General features: G+C 40.7%; 1 long non-coding RNA gene across 1 annotated transcript in view; it reads right to left on the bottom strand.

The window, feature by feature from the left end:
* Nucleotides 1-20,549, bottom strand: part of LOC122554318 — a 97,116-nt gene extending 76,567 nt beyond the window's left edge. The window contains exon 1 of the long non-coding RNA XR_006312964.1: nucleotides 20,471-20,549. This is a non-coding gene — a long non-coding RNA (uncharacterized LOC122554318). The remainder of the gene's footprint in view (nucleotides 1-20,470) is intronic.
* Between the last annotated feature and the right edge of the window lie 7,294 nt (nucleotides 20,550-27,843).

The following is a 27,843-nucleotide window of genomic DNA, read 5'->3' on the forward strand; positions in this document are numbered from 1 at the left end:
GTCTTAACTAAGGCATAGGATTTAGCTTTAAATGAGAAGGTGACTCTGTCCATATGGATACTTTCCTTTGCCAACTATTCATGTGCACAAACAACTTACTGAAACTGGTACAATTCATTCCACCTTGATCATATCGACAGAAAGAAAATTCAGCTTGGGCTCCAACAGTCTTAACTAAATCTGAAAATAGCCAGAAGGTCAATATTTAATGTCAGTCATTCTATACTGATTTCATGTATTTGTAGTGGTTATACAATTGCTCATTTGCTGGAAAATATCAGGATTTGGCCATTAAATAAAAGCAGACAACTTACATAAAATGATGAAAATAGAGAAGCTGAATGCTGAGGTGAAATTAGAAACACATACTTGTAATGGAAATAACCTATTTGGAGAATTCCAATACTTTACCACATCAATAGAGGTAAGAAATTAATTATGTTCAAGCACTTAAGGATAACATTACTGTAAGCTGCTTTTGAAGAAGATATCAGGAATCATTCCCTGATACAATTTATAGAGTCATTGAGTTGTACACCATGGAAACAGACCCTTCTGTCCAATTTGCCCATGCTGACCAGATATCCTAAATTAATCCAGTCCCATTTGCCAGTATTTGGCCCATATTTCCTGTTCCCAGACTAATCTAAATGCCTTTTAAATATCGTAATTGCACCAGCCTCACAGTTCCCTCTGGCAGCTCAGTCTATCAACACCTCAACCTTCTATGTGGAAGAGTTGCCCCTTAGGTCTCTTTTAAATCTTTCCCCTCTCACCATAAACCTATGTCATCTAGTTTTCAACTCCCCTACTCTGGGAAACAGACCTTGGCTATTTACCCTATCTGTGCCCCTCATGATTTTAGAAACCTCTATAAGGTCACCACTTCCAACGCTCCAGGGAAAATAGCTCCAACTTCTCCAGCCTCTGCCTATAGCTCAATCGGCTAACTGTTCCTTGTGTTGAACTTCAAAATAAACCAAGTCCTCCACCATAGAGCCAAAATCCCTCCAAATATCCCTCCAAATATATCCATCCAGATGCCTTTTAAATGTTGCAATTGTACCAGCCTCAAGCAATTCCTCTGGCAGTTCATTCCATACACGTACCACCCTCTGCGTGAAAAAGTTTCCCCTTAAGTCTCTTTTATATCTTTCCCCTCTCACCCTAAACCTATGCCCTCTAGTTCTGGACTCCCCCAGCCCAGGGAAAATACTTTGTTTATTTATCCTTTCTTTCCCCTCCATGATTTTATAAACCTTTATAAATTTACCCTCAGGGAAAACATCCCCAGCCTATTCAACTTCTCTCTATAGCTCAAATCCTCCAACCCTGGCAACATCCTTGTAAATCTTTTCTGAACCCTTTCCAGTTTCACAACATTCTTCCAATAGGAAGGAGACCAGAGTTGCATGCAATATTCCAACAGTGGCCTAACCAATGTCCTGTACAGCCACAACATGACCTCCCAACTCATATACTCAATACTCTGACCAATAAAGGAAAGCATACCAAATGCCTTCTTCACTATTCTATCTACCTGCGACTCTACTTTCAAGGAACAATGAATTTGCACTCCAAAGTCTCTTTGTTCAGCAACATTCCCCAGGACCTTACCATTAAAGTGTATAAATCCTGCTTTGATTTGCTTTACCAAAATACATTTATCTAAATTAAACTCACCGCCACTCTTCAGCCCACTGGCCCATCTGATCAAGATCCCATTGTAATCTGAGGTAACCTTCTTCGCTTCTTGTATGGGAGCTAGTGCTGGGAACTCAGTATAGAGTCATAGAGTCATAGAGATGTACAGCATGGAAACAGTATAGAGGGAGAGGGAAAATTGTGTACAAGAATGCTGGTGAAGAGCTGAATCCAAAGTTTATTGTAAATGTAGCTGGCCAAAGGTATGTGGCTATGTGGTGAAAAATATTTTTCAGCATTTCCAAAGATTGAATAAGTGAAAAGAAGTGATCAGTAAACCCTAAGGAAGAAGGTACATGAGCCTGGAACTTACAGATAGGCCCGAGGTCCCATCATGAGGACCAGATACTGCTGTTGTTTCTCCTCACAAAGCAATCCCCCTGTGCAATGTAATCTCATATTAGTCAGCCATTTCATTGCTGGCATGTGTGGTGGGGCAGTCTGACAAGTCCTGAAAAAGAGACACACAGTCAGGTACTGGCCATGACGCCAAGTGACACTGCTGGAAGTATTAGTGCAATATACAAAATAGCTGTCTGCAGTCTCTGAAGACATCAGGTGCCCTGTCTGAAGCCCATATTCATCGATGGAGTCGCAACCTTGGCAGGATTCAACTGGACCCCAACTCCTGGCAGGCATCAAAGTCTCATAAGAAACCACGGCCTTGATTGGAGTCACCTTCCTGGAGAGTGCCTCAATCCAGGCAGCCTGAGAAACACTATTGTTTGAGGCTGGTCCGCATTGACATATAGAAGTAAGATTCCATTGTTCAGTGATAACTCCCTGCAGATTTCCTTCATTAGGTAAACAAGGCTGAAGGAGGAGACCATCCCTTGAAGCAAGCTTGGAAAGTAACGAAGAAGACTTCAGCAGCCATCAAGCGGAAAACTTTCAATGCAGTTATACAAATGCATCTCACTCTGCCAACAATGATTATCTCACACCTCTGTTCACATAGGGGTCTACAAATAGCAATATGTGAGAGTGCAGTTGTTGGAGAAGGAAAGCTGACCCAATTGGTGGCAATTGAATTTGGCTGTAGCATTATCTGTAATAGGAATGAATGAAGTCCGTTTAATGGGCACTCATCTGTCAGCAGTGATTCTTGTAAGGGTCTAGATTAGAGTGGTGCTGGAAAAGCACAGCACGTCAGGCAGCATCCGAGGAGCAGGAAAATCGATGTTTCAGGCAAAAGCCCTTCATCAGGAATAGAGGCAGGGTGCCTGCAGAGTGGAGAGATAAATGAGAGGGGNNNGAGCTGGGATGAGGTGGGGGAAGGGGAAATGAGGAAACTGGTGAAATCGGCATTGATGCCATGGGGTTGAAGTGTTCCGAGGCGGAGGATGAGGCGTTCTTCCTCCAGGCGTTGGGTGGTGAGGGAGCAGTGGTGGAGGAGGCCCAGGACCTGCATGTCCTCGGCAGAGTGGGAGGGCGAGTTGAAATGTTGGGCCACAGGGCGGTGGGGTTGTTTGGTGCATGTGTCCCAGAGATGTTCCCTAAAGCGCTCTGCTAGGAGGCGTCCAGTCTCCCCAATGTACAGGAGACTGCATCGGGAGCAACGGATGCAATAAATGATATTGATGGATGTGCAGGTAAAACTTTGATGGATGTGGAAGACTCCTTTGGGGCCTTGGATGGAGGTGAGGGAGGTGGTGTGGGCGCAGGTTTTGCAATTCCAGTGGTGGCAGGGGAGGGTGCCAGGAAGGGAGGGTGGCTTGTTGGGGGGCGTGGACCTGACCAGGTAGTCATGGAGTGAACGGTCTTTGCGGAAAGCGGAAATGGGAAATATATCCCTGGTGGTGGGGTCCGTTTGGAAGTGGCGGAAACGTCGTCAGATGATGTGGTTTATGCGAAGGTTGGTAGGGTGGAAGATGAGCACCAGGGGTGTACTGTCCTTGTTACGGTTGGAGGGGTGGGGTTTGAGGGCGGAGGGGTGGGGTGTGGACAAGACGCGTTGGAGGGCATCTTTAACCACTTGGAAAGGGAAATTGTGGTCTCTAAAGAAGGAGGTCATCTGGTGTGTTCTGTTGTGGAACTGGTCTTCCTGGGAGCAGATATGGCAGAGGCAGAGGAATTGGGAATACGGGATGGCATTTTTGCAGGAGGTAGGGTGGGAAGAGGTGTAGTGATTCTTGTAAACTTGCTCCAGAATGCAGGGATCATTTGAGGTCATTTGTTCAACTACACTGCTACCTGGTCAGGCATTGTGCCTGACTTTTATTCCCTAATCAGACGTTATTAATCTTTGTTCCTTCAGCTAAAGAGCATCCACGATGCCAAAGGGCCAAGAGCAGACATGGGGAAACACTTCTTAACATAGAAGAGGAGACTCGAACAGCAGCATGGTGGCCACTCTGTTGTGGATAGTGGGATCAGACAACTGGCACACGTCAAGAGAATATAAGGCCTGAGTGCAGAAATAGGCTATTCAGCCCAACAAATCTGCTTCACCATTCAATGAAATCATGACTGACCTAATAATCTTCAATGCACTTTCTTGCCTTATTCCAAAAATCCTTGATTCCCTTACTGATTAAAGATCTGTCTACCTTAGCTTTGAGTATACCTTAACGACTCTGTTCTATAAAATATTCCACAGATTTACTACCCTTTTTGAGAAAATAGTCCTCCTTGTTTCTACTTTAAATGGTTCACCCAACTAAGATTATGCCGTCTAGTCCTAGGATCTCCAATAAGGAGAAACAAGCTTTCACATCTACTCTGTCAAGCCCACTGAAAGTCTTTTGTGTTTAAATGAAGTTGCCTGTTATTTTTATAAGTTCCAATGAATCCAAACCCAACCTACTCAATGTCTCCTTAGATTAAAGTCCTGCAAGATCCAGAATCAATCTTGTGAACATTCTCTGGACTGTCTCCAATACCAGTATATCTTTTTCTAGTTCCGGCATGGTCTGACTTGTGCCTTGTATCGTTCCAGAAAACTTCCCTGTTTTTATAGTTCATTCATTTTGAAGAAAAGGCCATAGTCTATTTGCTCTCCCTATTTCCCACTGAACTTTGATGCTAGATTTTTGTGATTTATATAAGAGGCCGTTAAAACCCCTCTATGGTAGAGTTTTTTGCAGTTTCTTTTCTCCATTAAGTTAATGTAAACCACACCTTTCCCTATATTGTATTCCATTTTCCAAATTTTTGCCCATTCACTTAACCTGTCTAAATCCCTCTATCAACATTTTGTGTTATCCTTACTATTTGCCCTCCACCTGTTTTTGTGTCAGCTACAAGGTCAGCCAGTATACATTCACTTTCCTCATCCAAGTTATTAATTTATATTGTAAATAATTGTGACACCAGCACTGAACCCTATGGTACTCCACTCGTTAGACCCTAAAAATTTCCACTTTATTCCAAGTATCTGTCTTCTATTAGTTAGCCAATTCTCTATCCATGCTGATATACTGTCCCCAACACTATTTGTATTATCTTATTAAAAAGTCTTACACATGGTACCTTATTAAATGCCTTTCAGAAATGCAAATACATTACATCTACTACTTACCCATTATCTATCCTGCTTGTTACCTCCACAAAAAAACCTGTAATAATTTTTGAGACATAATTTCCCCTTTGTGAAACCATATTCACACTGCTTGATTTTATCACATATTTCCAAGTGCTCTGTTATTACCCTATTTTTGTCTCCTCTTTATTGAATAAAGGTGTTGGCAATTTCCCAATCCTTTAGGACCTTTCCTGAATCTAAATATTTTTGGAAAATTATGGCCAGTGCAGCGACATCTCTACAGTTATTCCCTTTAAAATCCTACCAATTATTGAAGGGAGCACCAGCACTAATCCATAAGTGGATGAAACATCATGCTAATTGCTATTTAGTGCACTATAATATTTAACAGAATATTTTCAATGGGTTCACTCTAGCACGGCCTATAAAGTTGATAAAAGATCTCACCTGGCATTTTGGAATCCAACTCTGCAGCATCCAACATACTTTGCACTTATTTGCCCCCTCAAAAATTTGAAAAATACATCCTATTATTTTGGACCCTGAAATGTGACTTCGAATAACGACAAAGTTCACAAGTCAGGACTAAGTTTCAAACTAAGATTTTCGGATTAGCTGCAGCAGCACTGTTAATCCTATTTTAATTAAAATAGAAATAAATAAATTGAATATGTGTGAGAAGATATGTCATTAGCAATTGCTTTGCATGTGCATGTGTTTTTTTCAGGATATTCAGTTCCACTTACTTCATGGTCCTAACAATTAATAATACAAATTATTGGGCTATAAAAGTAGAGGCTGCTGTTTCTACCTATGTTTAAGCTTAAAAACAGAACTTTGTTGAGGAAAATCGTTTCAAATTGTTTGGATGCATTCCAACCATAACCAATACTTGAAAAGATATACGTGGTGTGGGATGTGTCAGAAGTATAAATATATTACTTTTCAAAAAAAAAGTCCCGTGAAAACAACACATCTGCTTTCAGACTACAAGGCCTATTAAATCAGATTGTTTTTATATTTATCACCCAATGTGTTGAATTCAATGAATTCAATTATTTAATCTATTAAATTCATTTCTTCAGGTGAAAGCTTAGCTCTAGCAGAAGGGTTTTCTTTGCCTTAAGTTATCATCTCTTGACATGTTAGAATGTTAAACCCACAGACAATATCATAAAACAGGCAGGGTTTGAAAATACAAGGAAGTACATGTAACATTTTGCAGTTTTGATAAATCTGGTCAATGTAGCTTGGATTTGAAAAGTAGAGGGCTTGGCTAACTGGCTGATTGACAAATATTGGAAGGATGCAAGCTTAACTTTATTCAACAACAATAGCATCTTATAAACATTCAGTGTTGAGGTCAATATTTATTAGTGAAACTAGGGCAAAGTTTGGACATGAAAATAATTATGTTAATCGGGCTAACAAATCACACTGTATACATAGTACAATGAATAGTTGTTTAGATGTGTTAGCTTAGAATAAATACTGTGGCTTCCAGCCAAGGAAAGCCAGATGGTGTTCTGCATGAACACGTGTCAGAGTCTCTGCTATTGATGCATGGGAAAAAGCACAATGATGAAGGCTTCTGTTCAATTTTTGTTTAACAGGTGGTAGCCTTAATCTATCTTGTTTGGTGTTATGAGTTTTAGAAGCATGCATTATTATTTTCCAATGTATTAAGATATAATTCACAGTCAAATATATTTCCTCTTGAGAGAGCTCACTGACTGTGGAGCAGTTTGAGCAAACAATTGAGGGTGTGGAGTTTGCAAGACGTTAAAAGACTTAGAGTACTTAAGTTGCTGGACCTACTGAAGTTAGACTTTTGTATGTAGCAGATGTTGGGTGTGTAGTGAGAAAGGAATCTATGTCCCCTCAGTTGGGGAAAGGCCCTAGCCAGTATTGTGGTCAGGTTTCGTTAGCATAATTGGTAAGTTGCCACCATAATTGCATTCCCTATAGGTTGGATCAAAATCCTGGAATTCCCTCCATAGGGGCCTTGGGGTCAACCCATAACTGTTGGACTGCAGCAGTTCAAGAAGACAGCTTGTCACCACCTTCTTAAGGGCAACTAGGGACACGCAATAAATGCTGGCCAGCCAGCAATGTCTACCTTGCACAAATGAATTTTAAAAAGGCAGCTTGCCAATGTGGAAGGATAGGAAATCAAACAGGACCACTGCTACTTAAAGAGGAGTTAGTGAAAACTGCAGATGCTGGAGAGTCCAAGTGGATAAAGAGTTGAACTGGAAAAAGCACAGCAGGTCAAGTAGCATCAGAGGAGGGGGGGGAGTTGATGTTTCAGGTTGGAACCTTTCACCAGTCCTGAAGAAATTATCATCGCTTGACATGTTAGAATGTGAAACCCACAGACAATATCAAATGACAGGTAGGGTTTGAAAATACAAGGAAGTATATGTAACATTTTGCAGTTTTGATAAATCTGATCAATATACTTTGGATTTGAAAAGTAAAGGGCTTGGCTAACTGGCTGACTGACAAGTACTAGAAGGATGCAAGCTTAATTATATTCAACAACAACAGCATCTTATACCCATTCAGTGTTGAGGTCAATATTTATTAGTAAAGCATTGAGACATTGACTCTCCTGCTCCTCTGATGCTGCCTGACCTGCTGTACTTTTTCCAGCTCAACTCTTTATCCACACTGCTACTTAAAGGCAACTCTGCGAAGAGAAAGAGGAGACATACTGTTCAATGGTGTTGAGTGGGAAGTGATTTTCTCAATAAGCAGGCAGCATGACTTTGATGACAGGGTACAAGGTGACACTACCAAAGCAACTGTGTAGCCAGAAAGAGGCCCATTTCCTCTCTAATGTGGGACAGATACTGGAACAATGTGAGTCTGAGCCAATGAACTGGGGTGAAGACAGCACAGAAGGATACCATTCAGCTCATCATGTTTATATGGGCCAACAAAGATCTAACTGCACTCATCTCATTTTCCGGCTTTTGACCCGTAGCCCTGGATGCTTTGGCAGCACATGTGAATATCTAAATACTGCATCATGTTATAAAAGTTTCTAATTCAACCATCCTTTCAGGCATGAGTTCCAGACTTGCACCACCTTTGATTGAAAAAAAAATCTCTTCAAATCTCCTTTTAGCATCCTACCTCATAGAGTCACAGAGATGTACAGCACAGAAGTAGACCCTCAAGTCCAACTTCCATGCCAACCAGATATCCCAACTCAATCTAGTCCCACCTGCCAGCACCCGGCCCATATCCCTCCAAACCCTTCCTATTCATATAGCCATCCAGATGCCTTTAAAATGTTGCAACTGTACCAGCCTCCACCACTTCCTCTGGCAGCTCATTCCATACATGTACCACCCTCTGCGTAAAAAGGTTGCCCTTACGTCTCTTTTATATCTGTCCCCTCTCAATCTAAACCTATGCCCTCAAGTTCTGGACACCTCCAGAGAAGAGATTTTGTCTATTTATCCTGTCCATGCCCTCATGATTTTATAAACCTCTATAAGGTCACCCCTCAGCCCCCGACACTCCAGGGAAAACAGCACTAGCCTATTCAGCCTCTCCCTATAGCTCAAATCCTCCAATCATTGCAACATTCTTGTAAATCTTTTCTGAACCCTTTCAAATTTCACAACATCTTTCTGATAGGAAGGAGAACAGAATTGCACACAATATTCCAACAGTGGCCTAACCAATGTTCTGTACAGCCGCAACATGAACCCCCAACTCCTGTACTCAATACTCTGACCAATAAAGGAAAGCATACCAAACACCTTCTTCACTACCCTATCTATTTATGACTCCACTTTCAAGGAGCCATGAATCTGCAATCCAAGTTCTCTTTGTTCAGTAACATTCCCCAGGACCTTACCAGTAAGTGTATAAGTCCTGCTAAGATTTGCTTTCCCAAAATCCAGCACCTCGCATTTATCTGAATTGAACTCCATCTACCACTTCTCAGGCCATTGGCCCATCTGATAAAAATCCCATGGTAGTCTGAAGTAACCTTCTTCGCTGTCCACTACACCTCCAACTTTGCTGTCATCTGCAAACTTACGAGCTGTACCTCATTAATATAATTGATGAAAAGTAGTGGACCCAGCACCGATCCTTGTGGCACTCCATTGGTCACAGGCCTCCAGTCTGAAAAACGATTCTCCACCACCCACCCTCTGTCTTCTACCTTTCAGCTAGTTCTGCATCCAAATGGCTAGTTCTCCCTGTGTTCTATGAGGTCTAACCTTGCTAACCGGTCTCCCATGGGAACCTTGTTGAACGCCTTACTGAAGTCCATATTGATCATGCCTACCGCTCTGCCCTCATCAATCCTCTTTGTTACTTCTTCAAAAAACTCAATCAAGTTTGTGAGACATGATTTCCCATGCACAAAGCCATGTTGACTATCACGAATCAGTCCTTGCCTTTCCAAATACATGTACATCCTGTCCCTCACGATTCCCTCCAACAACTTGCCCACCACTGACGTCAGGCTCACTGGTCTATAGTTCCCTGGCTTGTCCTTACCACCTTTCTTAAACAGTGGCACCACGTTAGCCAACCTCCAGTCTTCTGGCACCTCAACTGTGACTATCAATGATACAAATATCTCAGCAAGAGGCCCAGCAATCACTTCCCTAGCTTCCCACAGAGTTCTAGGGTACAACTGATCAATTTCTAGGGATTTATCCACTTTTATGCGTTTCAAGATATCCAGCACTTCCTCCTCTGTAATCTGGACATTTTTCAAGATGTCACCATCTATTTCCCTACATTCTGTAGCTACCATGTCCTTTTCCACAGTAAATACTGATGCAAAATACTCATTTAGAATCTCCCCTGTCTCCTGCGACTCCACACAAAAGCTGCCTTGCTGATCTTTGAGGGGCCCTATTCTCTCCCTAGTTACCCTTGTGTCCTTAATGTATTTATAAAAACCCTTTGGATTCTCCTTAACTCTATTTGCTAAAGCTATCTCATGTCCCCTTTTTGCCCTCCTGATTTCCCTCTTAAGTATAGTCCTACTGCCTTTATACTCTTCTAAGGATTCACTCGATCTATCATGTCTATACCTGACATATACTTCCTTCTTTTTCTAAACCAAACCCTCAATTTATTTAGTCATCCAGCATTCCCTATATCTACCAGCCTTTCCTTTCACCCTAACAGGACTATACTTTTTCTGGACTCTCGTTATCTCATTTCTGAAGGCTTCCCATTTTCCAGCTGTCCCTTTACCCGCAAACATCTGACTCCAGTCAGCCTTTGAAAGTTCTTGCTTAATACCGTCAAAATTGGCCTTTCTCCAATTTAGAACATCAACTTTTAGATCTGGTCTATCCTCTTCTATCACTATTTTAAAACTAATAGAATTACGGTTGCTGGCCCCAGAGTGCTCCCCCACTGACACCTCAGTCACCTGCCCTGCCTTATTTCCCAAGAGTAGGTCAAGTTTTGCACCTTCTCTAGTAGGTACATCCACATACTGAATCAGAAAATTTTCTTGTACACACTTAAGAAATTCCTCTCCATTTAAACCCTTAACACTATTGCATTCCCAGTCTGTGTTTGGAAAGTTAAAATTCCCTACCATAACCACCCTATTATTCTTTCAGATAGCTGAGATCTCCTTACAAATTTGTTTCTCAATTTGACTATTAGGGGTCTACAACACAATCCCAATAAGGTGATCATCCCTTTCTTATTTCTCAGTTCCACCCAAATAACTCCCCTTGATGTATTTCCGGGAATATCCTCTCTCAGTACAGCTGTAATGCTATCCCTTTTCAAAAATATCTCTCCCACTCCTCTCTTGCCTCCCTTTTTGTCCTTCCTGTAGCATTTGTATCTTGGAACATTAAGCTGCCAGTCCTGTCCATCCCTGAGGCCATGTTTCTGTAATTGCTGTCGTATCCCAGTCCCAAATTCCTAACCATGCCCTGAGTTCATCTGCCTTCTCTGTTAGGCCTCTTGCATTGAAGTAAATGCAGTTTAATCTATCAGCCCTACCTTGTTCTCTGCTTTATCCCTGCCTGTTTGACTCACTTCTGTTCCCAACTGTACCAGTCTCAAATTGATCTGTTTCCTCACTATCTCCCTGGGTCCCCCACCGCCACCATCACCCCCCTTACTAGTTCAAATCCTCCTGAGCAGCTGTAGCAAATCTTCCTGCCAGTATATTCATCCCCTTCTAATTCAGATGCAATATGTCCTTCTTGTACAGGTCACTTATACCCCAAAAGCAATTCCAATGATCCAAAAATGTGAATCCTTCTCCCATACAGCAGTTCCTCAGATATGGTCTTACACTTTGAAAACATCAGGAGTCGCAGATTTATAGAAGTCTTTTAACCATTGTCTTGAGGCATGAAACTTTTTATCCATTCTTCCATCGCAAGTGATACATTTTTAAAAGACGTACCTCTAACATGTAAAATTCATTTTTGGATGGAGGTATTTTTAGGGTGGGAGTTCTGGAGTTTTGATCCAAAGGCAATGAGGGAACTGTGACATGGTTCCCAAGTCAGGATGGTGTATGGCTTGGAGGGTGACTTGCAGGTGGTGATGATCTTATGAATCTGCTCTCTCATTTTCTCCAGTCATGGAAGTTTGCAAAGTGTTGATAAAGGAATCTTGTTGAGTTGTTGTAGTCATTTAGTATAGGGTACTTACTGCTAGCACTGTGCATTAGTGGTGGAGGGAGTGACTGCTTAATATAGCAGACTGGAAACTGATCAAGCAAGCTATAAGACCACATGAAATGAAAACAGAAGTGGGCTGCTCAGTCTCTCATGTCTGCTCTGCCATTCATTATGGCTGATGTGATGTTCCTCAAGTCCATTTTCCTGCATTTACCTGTAACCTTTGATTCTCCTACTAAACAAGAATGTATCTATCTAAGCCTTAAATTGACACAAGAACTTTACAACCCCCTCAGCTCTCAGTAGCATGAGCTAGTTTGTCCTGGATTGTTTCAAGTGGCTTCAATGTTGTTACAGCTTAACTAATGGAGACAAGTGGACAGTGTTCCATCACATTTCTGACTCATGCCCTTAGATGCTGAATAGACTTTGGGGAGTCAGGAGGTGAGTTACATCCATGGAATTGCTAGCTTCTAATCTGCTATTGTAGTTACAATATTTACATACAGTTCAGTCTTTGGTCAATGATAGTGGGGGATACAACATCAGTGAACATCAAGAGGATTCTCTCTTATTGGACATGGTCACTGTCTAGCACTTGCATGATGGTAATGTCATTTGCCTCTTATCAGCCATTGCCTGCTTAGGTCTCGCTTTTGGACATAGACTGCTTCAATGTCTTTGGAGTTACACATGGTACTGTACATTGTGCAATCATTAGTGAATATCCATACTTCTGATCTTCTCTTGAAGGGAAGATCTTGATGAAGCAACTGAAGATAATTGGTTATAGGAGAATACCCTAAGGAACTTGCTGAGCTGAGGTGAGCAGTATTCAATAGCCACAATTGTCTTCCTTTTTGCTAGATTTAATAGTAAACAGTGAAGCATTTTCCCTGGATTCCAACTGGCTTCAGTTTTAAGAGGGCTCTTTGATTGCACGGTCCATTAAAAGCTGTCTTAATGACAAGAGCAATTGTTCTCATCATGTCTAGAATTCAATCCTTCCATCCATGTTTTGACCAAGGCTGTAATAAGGTTTGAAATTGAGTGCTCCAGGCAGAACCTGAACTGAGTATCAGTGAAACACATTGCTGAGTTACTGTGACTTGATTGCGCTGTCAACAACCTCCTGTATTAGTTTCCTGAGGATCGAGAATAGACAATGTTAGCAGGTTCTGATGTTCCCTTGTTTTTGTGGATGCCACACATTTTAGTGTTCTGCAGAAATTGCAGCAACTGCGACATCATATTTTCTTGAAGGAATCAGCTTACATTAGTCTAATCAATAAACCAATTTTTATCTTGCATAGCTGTGTGTTTCATCTAGCACTATGTTATTTACATAAAGATCCTTTTCTTGTTGCATTTTCTTTTTGTCTTTATTTTCATTACCAAGTCCTTCTCACAAGAAGTGGAGGTTGGAGTAAGAAGTAAACAGTAGATGGAAATAGAGCTTGGAAATTGGACAGATAAAGGAGTGAGTAAACATCAGTCTTGGGGAAAGAATAGCAGCTCATGGTGACTATTTGCAGCTGACAATGGGTTGTATGTGGTAGCAAACCATGTTATGACAAGGCCTGGTGTTTGGGGTTGGAGTAAGGACACGGGAGAAGCCTCAAGCTAAACTGTTGATTCAATATTGAATCCAGAAGGCTACAGAGTTCTCAAGTGGAAAACGAGGTGCTGTTCCACTAGCCAGTGCTGAGCTTCACTGGAACATTGCAGCATGCCTGAGACAGAGGAGACCTGGCATGTTGAAATGGTAAGCAACAAGAAGCTCAGGGTCTTTTTTGCAGACAAAACCTAGGTGTTCTGCAAAGTGGTCACCCAATCAATGCTTTGTTTCCCCAGTCTCTGTCTCTTTGTCTCTTGCCCTCAAAGAGAACATATTGTGAGCAGTAAATGCAGTAGACTAGATTGGATGAAGTGCAGATAAAGCAATGCTTCACTTGGAAGGTGCGTGTGGACCCTTGGATACTGAAGAGGGCAGAGTAAATGGGCAGGCATTACACCTTCTGTGGTTACAGGGGAAGGTACCATGGGGGTGTGGGCAGGTGTTGGGAGTTGAGGAGGAGTAGACCAGGGTGTCCTGGAGGGAATGTTCCCGGCAAAGGGCTGACAAGGGAGGAGTAGGGAACATGTGTTTGAAAGGTATAATAAGAGTTAAATAAAAAAAAGGTGTGTTTCCTTTACCCATAAACAAGGACATCCTACATTTACTTAACTTCCACATTGCAACTGTGTTTCTGCATCGACTTAAAAATGCAGTTCATCTCCAGGCAACTGCACCATCAATGTTTGCCAACAGGGAATGAAGGCTTAACTTAAAGCAACGTAGTCTTTGGACTTCTTATATTCTTGGCTGAACTTAAAAAGTGTGGTTATGATAAATGAATCATTTTAGTCTTTTTGTAAAGAAGTTGTACAATGAATGAAATTCTTCCAAGATGTCATATGATTATCTATATTTGGTTCAGGCCATTAGCTATCAGTTTCTGACTATCTGAAGTAAATAACAACCATATTTTAATTCCTTCTCAGAACTACAGAACAGGAATACAGTTTAATGATGTAATGGACCAATGGTATGTATGACTTCCATAATGGTAAGCCACTAGAATATGTAAGATTAAATTCCCATAGAAATTGGGGAGGGGTGATACGCAGCAGGGTATTAGGAATACTCTGGGACAAAATGTTTCCTGTCAGCAGCATACTACAAATTCTAATGGACTCGACAAGGTAAAGAAAGAAGAAAGAATGTGCACTTTGTGGGTATGATGTTGTGGGTACCACAGAGACATGGTAGCAAGGGGATTAGGGCTGGGAACTAAATATCCAAGGATATACAACCTATTGAAAGGACAGGCAGATGGGCAGAAGGGTTGGGGTTGCCTTGTTCATAAGAAATGAAATTGAATTGATAGCAAGAAGTGATACAGAGTCAGCAGGAGAGCTTATATTGGTAGAGTTGAGGAATCACGAAGGATAAAAGACCCTGATGGGAATTATGTACAGGCTTTCTAGCAGTAATCAGCATGTGGGGCAGAAAATAAATCAGGAGATAGAAAAAGCATGCAATAATTACAATAATCATAGGGGACTTCAATATATGGGTGGACTGGAAAAATCAGATTGTTTGCAATCTCAACAGAAGGAATTTATACAACGTCTACAAGTTGTTTTTGGAGCAGCTTGTGGTAGAGCCTACCAGATAATAGGAGCAGGAAAATCGATGTTTCGGGCAAAAGCCCTTCATCAGGAATAGAGGAAGAGTGCCTGAAGGGTGGAGAGATAAATAAGAGGAACTAATTTATCTCTCCACCCTTCAGGCACTCTGCCTGTATTCCTGATGAAGGGCTTTTGCCTGAAACGTCGATTTTCCTGCTCCTTGGATGCTGTCTGACCTGCTGTGCTTTTCCAGCACCACTCTAATCCAGAATCTGGCTTCCAGCATCTGCAGTCATTGTTTTTACCTACTAGACAATAGATAATTCTGGATTTGGACTTGTTTAGAGAGCTTAAGGTGTAGGAACACCAAGTGGACAGTGGCCATAATATGATAGAAGTCACCATCTTGAAAAAGAGAAGCTGGAATCAGATGTAATGATATTACAGTTAAGTGAAGGTAACTACAAAGACAGGAGGAAGGAGCTGGCCAGAGTTGATTGGAAGGGAAGTCTAGTAGAGAAGATGGTGGACCAGCAATGGCAGGGGTTTCTGTAGATAATCTGGGAAGCACAGCAGAAATTCATCCCAAGAGAATAGAAACATACTAAGGGGAGGACAAGGCAACTATGGCTGACAAGGGAAGCCAGGGACAGCACAAAACTAAGATAAAAAACATACAATGTGATGAAGATTAGTGGGAAGCCAGAAGATTGGGAAGCCTTTAAAAACCAGCAGAGGACAACTAAAAAAAGCAATGAAGAGGCAGAAGATGAAATATGAGGGCAAGCTAGTTTGTAATATAAAAGAAGATTGTGAGAATTTTTTTTAGATATGTAAGAAAGAGGTACAAATGAACATTGGATGACTGGAAAATGAGGCTGAAGAAGTAGTATTGGGGAACAAAAAAATGGCAGAGGAACTGAATAGGTACTTCGCATCATTTTTCAGAATGAATGACACCAGCGGCCTTTGAACCTAGATCAGATGGACTACAGTCTAGAGTTCTGAAGCAGATAGCTAAGGAGATTGGAGTGATCGGTTGTGATCTTTCAGGACTCACTGGAGCCAGGGAGGAGCCCAGGGGACTGGAAAATGGCTAATGTAGCATCTTTGTTTAAGAAGGGAGGGAGGCAGAAGGTAGGAAACTATATGCCAGTTAGCCTGACCTCGGTAATTGGGAAGATTTGAGAGTCCATCATTAAGGATGAGAATGTGGAGTATTTAGAAGTGCAGGGTAAAATAGGGCTCAGTCATCAAAGCTCCATCAAGGTGAAGTCATGTCTGTCAAATCTGTTAGAATTCTTTGAGGTGGTAATAAGAAAGTTGGACAAAGGAGAACCAGTGGACTGGATTTTCAGAAGGTCTTTCACAAGATGCTGCTATATAAATTCTATATATGCTACACACATATATGGTGTTGGGGCAAGATACTGGCATGGATAAAAGAATGACAGACTGGCAGGGAGTAGGGATAAAGGGGTCATTTTCAGAATGGCAACTAGTGACTAGTGAAGTTCTGCAGAAGTCAGTGATGGGACCACAATTGTTCACATTTGGCACAGCTTCAGTTCTGGTCCTATACCCTATGGTTTGGTTTATTACACATCCAGCAAAAATGTGATAAGTTGAATTGCAAGAAGCCCACGGACCTACACATTTGTATTAATTGAAGCTGCAAGGAAACCCCTTTGTCATTCAGTTTGCCTTCAGATGTGTTCCATGTCAGAAAAATCATCAAATGAAAGCACAATAAGGCACTAACTGTAAAATATTTCTAATTTTCAATCTGTTCACACCTTACAATGGGCTGACCTTAAACAGTGAAAGCCATGCAAACATTGGAATTGACTCAGCACAAACATAAACAACCATTTTCTTCTTCATATACTGTCTGCAGATGAGTGTAATGCAGTCAAACATTTCTTTTCTGCGCTTTTGTGCTGCTATGTGAATCCCAGAGCATCTCTATGGCCTTTGCAGCTTCAGAAAGTAAAACAAGTTGCGGGGAGCTTTCTAGCATTTAATTGATTCTTCAGCATCATTGGTCTTCTCAGGCTCTTTGGTTGAAAAATGTACTGCATCCACATTCTTCACTGAGAGATTTCGATGTAGAATAATGATTTGCTGTGACTCTGGCATGGCCTCTTCTCTGTTGTCAAATGACAAGGCTACATGAGTTTGGCTAAACTGGAGTTACCAATCCAGAACTTTGTCTGATCACAGCTGGCCTCCCTATTGGATTTGTTATCCTGCCGGAGGGAATCGCTGACAACTTCATCACAATCAGTTTTGGGGAGTCTGAATTTAACTTCTTGTGATTTCACTGTAGATAGCATTGTCCCTTATTGCAGGGCATTCTAAAGATGCTATCGAAATCAAACAAGGTCTGAAGTGTAGTTACTGTTACAAATTTTGGAAAAACTGCAGCCAAGTTGCACCCAGGAGGGTCCCACTTTCAACAAAGTTATAATGATCATACAATCATGCAATTGTAACAAAGAATGTTAGAGTAAGAGTAAGCATTGGTTAGAATACGAGGGGTAACTCCTCTGAAACCCTTCATAATGGTAGGACTTTGTGTTCCTGAATTAGAGAACAAATGGAACCTTGGTTTAATGTCTCCTTCATTTATTGGCAAAATAGTGTGGAGCGCTGGAGCATAATCCAAATGTTAATTGGGTGAAATGTGTAAGGAGCATAAGTAAGAGAATAGTCTTGCAGCATTTCCACAGCAGTGTCAATCTGGACTCTCTGTTCAAGTCTTTGAAATGGACCTTGTATGAGCAACATTCTGAGTTAGAGGAGAGAGTGCTACTATTGGACCATGGGACACCAAAGTTTATCATCATAATGGGTATAGGTTCATCATTCATGTGCAAAATGGGTGAAGTGTAAATGACAAGTGGGTGTGAGAATTATCTTGCAGCATTTGTCAACCCATTGTACTTAACTCAATATTAACTTTTACAATAAAAGATTCTGAAGAAGTCAGTCATATTTCCAGATGCTGCATGACTTTATAGCAACCTCCTTATCACAAGCATCAGCAGCTGCACTCACCTTCTTTCAAGGGCCAGTGTAGAGTTCTTGGATGCTGAACCGGAGGTGGGTCAGATGAAGATGTGAAAGGAAGGCTTGACAGATGGTTACTGGAAGCAAGGCCAGTTTGAGAATCAAGCAGAGGTGCTGCTGCAGAGAAACTGCTGATTTTTCATCAAAGTGCAGGAATGTGCCTTTCTTTAGCTTGTACTGGTCATTCACAGTTGAATGAGGCAAAACAGAAGGGAACGATATGATAAAGAAGATAATGATGCAGCAGAAATTGATCCCTCAATCTCTGGCCACAATTCCTCTCTTTCACTCCTCGCATTAGGCAACTGCTTTCTCCTATTCACCAGCGAGCTGATTCTCACCCTGGGGCTGAAATTTATGAGGATGAAGAATTCTCAGTGACATTCACCATCCATGACAGTTTCAGATAATCGGCAGGTGAAGCAAAGGCTTGGGACACAGCAACCCTCAGCTGCAAAGGCAACAGGTTCAAATTTCATGGACCTTCTCTTAAAAAAATAGTTCAACTGGCATGATATCCAACCACTGAGGTCTGATTTCTGGGATAGCAGTAATCACAGTGGAGTTCATTGCTCTCATCTGGGCAGCAAGTTTTCAAACAACAAGCATCAATAGTATTGTGGTAACAATGTTTTGGCTGGTAGCATCATTATTCTTTGCAGTCACATAATCAGGTGTTTCTTCTTCATTAGTGAAGACAGCAGCTCTTGAGGTTTTGCAAGACAGATTTGATGGAATGCTATATTCGGTTTTCTCTTTTTAGACTAAAAGAGATCTTCTCTCAAGGTTTTGTCCAAACTTTAGATCTGTCATCCTGTTGATCAGTGGCCCGTCTTAATCTGTACCAAGCATTTTTATCACAGTGAGGGACCTCTGTCATTACACAGGTCTCTACAGAATAGCTTGTGAGACAAACGTCCTTTGAAGACCTACTTAAGTAACATGTAAAGGGCAGAGCATCAAGAAGAAAAATATGATAGACAAGTTATGTTGCAGCTCTATGGAACTTTAGTTAGGTCACACTTGGAATATTGATCTCCACTCTACCAGAAGGATGTGGATGCTTTGGAGAGAGTACAGAAAAGGTTTACCAGGATGTTGCCTGGTATGGGGAATTTAACTGTGAAGAAAGGTTAGATAGACTGGGCTTGTTTTCACTGGAAGGCAGGAGGTTGAGGGGAAACCTAATAGAAGTTTACAAGATTGTGAATGACATGGATAGAGTGGAAAGCATGAGGCTTTTTCTCAGGATGGAGGGGTCAATTACTAAGCGACACAGGTTTAAGGTGCGAGGGGTGAAGTTTAGAAGAGATGTGTGAGGCAAGTTTTTCACACAGAAAGTGGTGAATGCCTGGAATGTGTTGCCAGAGGAGGTGGTGGAAGCAGACAATTCAAGAAGTACCTGGACAAATACATGAATTGGAAGGGAAGAGAGAGATATGGATCCTGTATGCGAAGACAGATTTAGTATGGAAGGGCAAAATGTGGCAGCGTGGGCTTGGAGGGCCAAACGTCCTGTTCCTGTGCTGTATTGTTCTAAGTTCTTTGTTTTTGTACAGACCATGTGTGGCTTTTGCAAGATGCAGTTGCCAAAAGCCTGAAGAACTTAGAGACACTCAGTCACACATGGAACAAAACATCTCTTGCAACACTGGCTCTCAGATTACAGTCAGAAGAAACATTGGAATAGGTCAAATAAAAGCACATCTAGGTATCCAGAGGAAGCACAGTGATTGACTTATGGAGGGTATGCCTTCAAGAATAATAATTAAACAGATGTTGCTGTTTGCATTAGCTCTTTTGTTCAATGGGTTCAATGAGTTCATAAAGCTCATTAGTTTTGCTGAGATCTGGTTTGGGTATTGAAGCAGGATTCTTTGTGAGATCAAAAGGCAAATATTTTCATTTGAAAGCAGTGGAGCAGCTACAAACATCAAGGAGATGCTGTGATAGATCTGTAGTCAGGGGTGGCATGTTATTCCAGTGAAAATACATGACTAAGGATCAACCTTTATTTTCCCTGGCAGCTGGGAGAGTAACCTTCTCTGCATTAAGATTCTCCATCTGTTTGCATCCAGTGTCCTCAGCACCACACTACCTCAGCCATCTTACTCCAATGATTTCAGTACCAATTACTTTGAATTTCTCATTTGTGTTTGGCACAGCAAGTGACCACAAAAGGAACAGAATAACTAATAAGTATTTCACTGGAACATCACTAAATCTGACTGCTATTCACACCACTAAGATACTAAGACACAATCTCCAATTCAAAAATATTTCAAAATCACACTTATGAAATCCCCTTGGAACAAAGCTATAGCTAATAATTCATAGATTGCCATATCATGTACACTATATAAAAGAACTGAAAACAGAAGGTACTTGTACATACCTGTTTAGATGTACTTACAATGACATGTTCCTATTCACTACAGAAAAATTACAGGGGAATATATGTGCATCGATACGCTGTCACCTTTTCAGCAGATGCTCTTGGTTGGCTGAGTCAAATACTGCAATATGAATCATCAAAGTAAAGCTTCCAGAAAACCCTAGAATACGACTGTTAAGCCAGGCTTAAATTAATGTGAAAGAACATTAAAGCTGTTTAATTTATTTTTAATGTCAAACGCCTAAAGTGCAAATTGTTCATGACTTTTTCAAAAATGTTTAATATTATAGGGCGAGATATACATTTATTCAGTCTGCACTCTGCTGGTGTGTCTGTGTCTTGTCTGCCTAGAGGCAATATATGCACTTAGTCCCTCACAACATATAACAAGATCTTTTCTGACCCAGTGACTGGAACAGGGTGAAAATGGCATATATTAAAATCCTTGCCAGCATTTGACCTTTATTGTAATTTGTTCAGGGACACTGTTGTTAGGGAGTGAGTTCCACAATTTTTACTCAGCGACGTGGAAGATATATTTCCACCATAATATTGTGTGACTTAAATTTAAAAAATCACAGGTTGCAGTGTTCCCATGTACCTGCTGCTCTTGTTAAGTTGAAGATTACAGGTTCTGAAAGTGCTGTTAAAAGAGCCTTCATGAATTGCTGCAGTGCATCCTTTAGATGATACAAATTGTTGCCACAACATGATAATATAAGAGGGTGTGAATACAAGAGGAATGCATTCAGTTAATCGAATGCAGGGTAATCGATGCTTGATTACATAGTTAGCCACACATCAGGACCTTGCAATCTTGTTCAGATGATGCAAAGTTCGGTTAATCGAATGCCTGATAACCGAGGTTCCTCTTTATTTAAGAGCGTAGATACATTGCCAATCGAAAAGGCTGCCTACCTTGGTTCAAATTTAACTTTTTTTAATGTAACTCAAACCAAGCTAATCTAGCTAATTGGGGAATATTCCATCATACCCCACACTTCGGCCTGACAGACAGTGAAAATGCTTTTTAGAACTTTTTAGAATTGAGTTACACAAGGTAAAGCTCCCAGCTTGATGATCTGCTGTTTTAGCCACAATATTTGTGTAGCTGGTGTGTTAAGTCAATGGTGACCCCTATGATTTTCTTACTGGGCGCTTTGGTAATGCTATTGAATGAGATGGGGAAATCGTTAAATCCGCTGTTTTTGTGAATGTCCATTGCCTGGTACTTGTGTGGCATGCATGTTACTTGCCATTTACCAGCATAAACCTGCATGTGGGCACAGACTGCTTTAGTATGATCAGTCATAATGGAACTACATACTACACCATGAACAAACATCACCAAAGTGATGGGAGGTATAACTGATGAAGCAGCTAAAGTAGTCTGGGCCTAGCACACTTCTGTGGGGAGCAGCTGCAGTGATGTCCTGAGTTGACATGATGACATCTGACTATCACAGCCACATTTTTAATGCTAAGTATTACTGCTGCCATGTATAAAATCCTTGACATCAAAAGGTTGATTTTATTGGTAGTCTACTGGTGGATTTTCGTCTGCTATTGCTATGGGCAAAGGAGTCTGATAAGAATGAAATCCCTAATTCCTCTTCCCTTTTATCTATAATCCTTACAATTTGTTTTATGAAATGGTGAACCATGTGTTTGCAAACCACTGTTAGTGAGTAGTTAATTTAAAAGTCACCAGCTATAGACTTACATAGATTTTTTAAAAAATTCTTGAATGGGATATGGTTGTCACTGGCAAGCCTCTGGCAAGGCCACAAATTTGTTGCCCAATTCTAATTGACCTTCAATTGGTTTGCTCAGCCATTTCAAAGGGCAGTAAAGAGAAAACTAGATCACAGTGAATCTGGACTCACCTCGAGGCCAGACTGGGTAAGGACAGAGGATTTCCTTGCCAAAAGAACATTGATGAACCAGATGGGTTTTTAGAACAATCAACAATGGTTCAAAGATCACCATGAGACAAATTTTTAATTCCAGATTTTTGTTTAAATTGAATTCAAATTTCACCACCTGCCATGGTGAGATTTGGATCTATGACCCCCAAACAAAAAAAGCCTAGAGCTCTGGACCACTATCTCCCCTTAAACAAAGAGGATTATTTATTCACACTCACTCTGGAAAGTCTCATGCAACATCAATTATATATCTATGAAAGCTATAATGCACTTTTGTTAGGATTCAAACTGAGCATATTAGTTAGCAATTGATGAACATTTGAGAGTTAACTTATGAAGACAGCTTCTACAACTCTTTAATTGGATTTTGGGTAAGTTCAAATAACAGGACCCATATCTGGGTTCACTGTTCCTCTGAAGTGAAGACTGTTCAGCAGGTCATGGAGATAGACCATGGTGGTTGTTGTAAACAGAGGTCCAACATCTTTACATGTAAACATAGAGCTTTTCAGGCTTGAGGAGGCTTTCAAAATATGTTTAAGCATCATTATTCTTGGAAGGCAAGATGGCACAGTCTTTCTCTATAGCTGTGATATTGTTGATATTGGTCTGCCAATTCTCAGGCATCTTATCGATTTTGGAATAAAGTATTTTACTGTCAGAAAAGTTTTAATCACTTACCTGAAGGTTATTGATACACAATAGAAGACAATGGTGCTCTTTCAGCCATAAAAGATTAGTAGTTGTCACATGGTCAAAGGTCATACTATTCAATAAAAGGCCAATGACTGTGAATAATTGGTCTTGATACCTTTCCTTTGTTACATTGAAAACTTGGAGTCATAGAGTCGCAAAGTCTATTGTCCACATACCTTTGAGTAATTTTCAAGAACAGCAGTAGTGATACTCCGTATAGGTGTGCTATTTAGGCTTGACCATTGAAAAGGAAGACCCCACCCATTGTAATTAAATTAGAATATTCCAGAAGCTTGATAATCTGAAGTTTAAAACCTTTGGCAGCTATCATACCAGTCCATCAGGGTTCATTTTAAATGGAATACCTTTTTTTGAAAAAAAGCATGATATCATTATGTTGATACTGGTGTGACAACTGATTTGGTGAATTTGATTCCGAGTAAATGCTCCTAAAACAGGTAAGTGCATTTCTGTGATTATTGAAATTACTAAGAGCAGCACACCATTCTTGCCTTCTTGTCCATTATGGTGATAATTCAATACTGGTAGCCTTTAGCCACCATGTATCATCATTATTTCTGGAGGGTTACTCTAAGAGAAAGATTACTGCATAAATCAACATCTCACATTATGAAAAGAATAATAGTTGCAATAGGAATTGAAAAATATATCTTACATGATTAATGCTAATTTTTTTCTGAAAGGCAGTTTGTTTAATACTTTATACTCTATTCTCTTCATACTCTATACTCTTTATACTCGAAAGTAAATATACTTTAAGAGGCATTATAATTTGAACGTGGAAATTACAGGCAGAATCCTCCCTGTTCTGTAGATTCAGAATTGTCATTAACTTGCCCTATAATTCATCAATTTCTGGTAGGAGTAACTTTCTAGGAGTCAACTCGCTAGAAGGTGGACGCCCTAACTTTAATTATACTGCTTGACTTGTTTAAATTTGAATTTGACTGTTGGCCAAAAGGTCAGAAAAAGCACTAAGCAAGTCATTGGGTAATATAACCTCAATAGCAAACATTACCATTTTCTTTGCCATAGGGAAGAGTCTACTCGAGGTCTACTGTGTTTATGTCTCCCATACTTTGTATACTTCAATCAGATCCCCCTCAGCCGCCTCTGCTCCAAGGAGTACAAACCTAACCTATTCAGTCTCTCCTTACAACTGGGACTTGGCATCCCAGGCAAATCCTGGTGAATCTCTTCTGCACCCTCTCCACATAAAATGTTAATGCATAAGGTACAATCAAATGGGTGTAGGAGTAATATATTAACTTGAATAGAGATCAACTAGCCAACAGAAAGGAGAGTTGGGATAAATGGGTCCTTTACTGATTGGCAAGCTATAAATAGTGGGGTGCCACAAGGTTCAGTCCTCAGGCCCCAACCATTCAAAACCTATTTAATGATTTGGATGCAGAAATAGAAAGTACGATAGTTAAATTTACAGATGGCACTAAAATTGGTGGGGAAGTAAATTGTAATGAAGAAATAAGAAATTTCTAAATGTATATGGATAGGTCAGATAAATGGGCCAAACTTTGGCACATTAAGGTGGATTAGTGAGATTATCCATTTTGGTTCAAAAAATACGAAGGAAATATATTATCTAAATGGAGAGAAATTTCAAAATATTTTGGTGCAGCAGAATTGGGTGTGCTCATGCATGAGTCTAAGAAAGCTCACTTGTAGGTACTACACGTAATAAGGAGGGCTAAAGGGATAGAGTATAACAGTAGGAAAGTGTTGCTGCAACTATACAAGGCACTAGTGAGACTGCACCTGGCATATTGAATTCAATCTTGGTTCCCATACTTGAGGAGAGATATAATTGATTGGAGGCAATGAGGAGAAGCTTTACTAGATTAATTCCAGAGATGAGAGGCTTGATTTATGAGGAGCGATAAGACAGTTTAGGTTTGTATTCTCCAGAGTTTAGCAGAATGGAAGGAGATCTAAGTGAAGTATATGACATGCTAAAGGGGATTAACAAAGTAGACATAGAGCAAATGTTCTCCTTATGAGACAGTCTAGAATGAGAGGTCATTATTAAGGCCTAGGGTGGCCGATTTAACACAAAGATGAGGAGAAGTTTCCTCCTTAAAGGGTTGTGAATATGTGGAATTCACTACACCAACTATGGTGGTTGTTGGGACACTGAATAAATTTAAGAAAAAGATAACCAGTTTTTTAACTTAGTAATCCGAGCCAGTGTGTTTTTCTGCAAACGTTTTGTCGCCTCACTAGGCGACATCATCAGTTGTCTTTGCTAAGGTGTTGGTGGTCTGTGCCACCTGGTATTTATATGTCTCTGTTTGTTGGTACTTTTAGATCTGTACGTGGATGGTTTGTATATGGGATCCAGTTTAATGTGTTTATTGAATGCATTCCAGTTGGCGTGCCAAGCTTCAAGGAATTCTCTACTGTGTCCCTGTTTTACCTTGCTATGATGGTTATATTGTCCCAGTTGAATTTGTAGCCATTGTTGTCTGTGTGGTTGGAAATGAGAGAGTACTGACCATGTCTGGCAGTGGCAAGCAGATGTTCGTGCACTCGTATGGTCAGTTTTTTTCCTGTCTGTTCCATGGAGTGTTTTTCACAGGGTTAAAGGGTTATGGAGAGCAGGCAGGAATGTCAAGTTCAGACCAAGATGAGTTTAGCCATGATCCTATTAAATGGTGGAGTAGGCTTGAGAGGCTGAATTATCTACTCACACCCCTTGATCTTATGTTGTGTTCTTATGTTGACCATGGCCAAATGAGAGGCTGCTGTTCACAGTACTCCTACTGAGAGATTGCATTCAGTGCTTAATAGATGTGTGCCAAATTCAGGAAAGTCACCTTTTTCAAAAAAACATTAATTCACAGTATGGTGGACTTTGCTGGCTGGGCATCATTTGCCCATCTTCAATTGCCATTGAACTGGGTGGCTTGTTAGGTCATTCAGACGGCAGTTAAGAGTCACCCACATTGCTATGGGTGAGAAGTCCAGACAAGGTAAAGATGGTAGATTTCCTTCCCTTGAGGATATTAATGAACCAAACGGGTTTATCTTAGTGACAATGAACAGTCATGAACTACAGCGGTTCTAGAAGGCAGCTCACCACCATCTATACCAGTGTGACTCGGGATGAGCAATAAATCCTGGCCAATCAGTGACACCCATGTCACACAAGTGAATTTTTTAAAAATCCTTTTCTTGAATTCTGCCATGGTGAAATTCAAACTCATTTCCCTAGAACAGTAGAGCTTTTGATTCTAAATCATTTGCCCATTGCCATTAAAAGTAAACACTGTCTCCCCTCACACAAATTGGTCTTCACTCATCCTCATCTGTATTTCCCTGTTGCCATCTGACACCATAGCATGCAAGTAGCTCATGAATTTCTACTTTGCACTTTTGATAAGGAACAGCACTAATACTAACAATACCAGCAGCAGCATGAGTTGTTCTTATTCCAGCCATATGTTTTTCCAAACTATGGAGAGGACAGATTCAGGAATCCAGCTTGAAAGAAGAGGGACATCTCTCTCTCCCATCCAGCCAAACAATCTATATGGGGTGCATCAATTGTCCCAACATGTCTGATCACCAGTGCTTCAAAAAGCTCAGGCTATTTCAGCAGTTTGTTGCTCATGTCTGCAGCCTCACAGAATCTGTCCTTCCTTACAGGGAAGCAGGTGGTCACCTATTGCCAGACATCTTTGAGATGGTTGTTAGCAGAGGGTTAGCCACCATCACTTTATCCTCATACCTTCAAGTCTATGCCTCTCCAAAAGGTAATGGGCCCTCTTCTTCAGCAGGAAAAAAAAAATCAGAGAGTAATGAGCGTTAGAAATGGCTCAAGTACAGAGGAGAGAAGGTCAGCATTTGCAACAGGTGACTGGGAGGAATGGGTGTGTGAGGGGGCAATAGGAAAGGGGGAATGCAAGTATTGATTGTCCAGATAACAATAGCAGGAAGAGTGAGAAGAATGGGGGGAGAGAGAGAGAGAGAGAGAGAGAAAGAAAATCTGCAGTGTCTTTCGAGTGGGGAAGAAGAAACCTTTTTGCGATGACGTTGAGGTAAATAATTAAATAAGTGAATGAGGGTTTTCAGTGTACAGGGTAATGCTCATTGGGTCAGATAAAAAAGGATGGAGGGAGGCTCAAGTGCAGCATAGATGTCTGTACAAACTGGATGAGTTGAATGGTCTGTTTGGTGCTGTATATGCTATTTGAGCCCGTATATACAGAAATGAAACTGCAGGATATACATTAAAGCACATTTAGGCATTCATACACAAACATTTTAGATGCACAAGGTATTAATTAAGTATAGATTACTGGAAAACAGACAATACAGCTTTCATATGAAAACAACCAATAAAGAGTCTGACTTGCTGTTTCTATTGATGTTAGAAAAAGTCACAAGAGTACTCATCCATTATCGAGAAAGCACTGTCAATTTTATCTTATTTTGCAGTCACTCAATGATTGTACTGCAGCAATTTAACTCTCCATGGATACAGAGTGCAGGAAATTAAATCCGCACTCAATCATTTGTTCAGCAATGGATTATTGCATTAATAAAAGTGACAATTTATCTAACGTCATTGTAACCTCTCATGCAGCATTGGGATGCGGAAATATATTGACCCTTCAGGTCAGATGTGTTTAAAAAGTGAGTTGGTGGGCTTCACTAACATTTATGATTTCATATAGAAACAACCATTTCAGAGAATCTACTTCAGAG

This window comes from Chiloscyllium plagiosum, chromosome 11 (genome assembly GCF_004010195.1).
Source record: "Chiloscyllium plagiosum isolate BGI_BamShark_2017 chromosome 11, ASM401019v2, whole genome shotgun sequence".
Classification (NCBI taxonomy): domain Eukaryota; kingdom Metazoa; phylum Chordata; class Chondrichthyes; order Orectolobiformes; family Hemiscylliidae; genus Chiloscyllium; species Chiloscyllium plagiosum.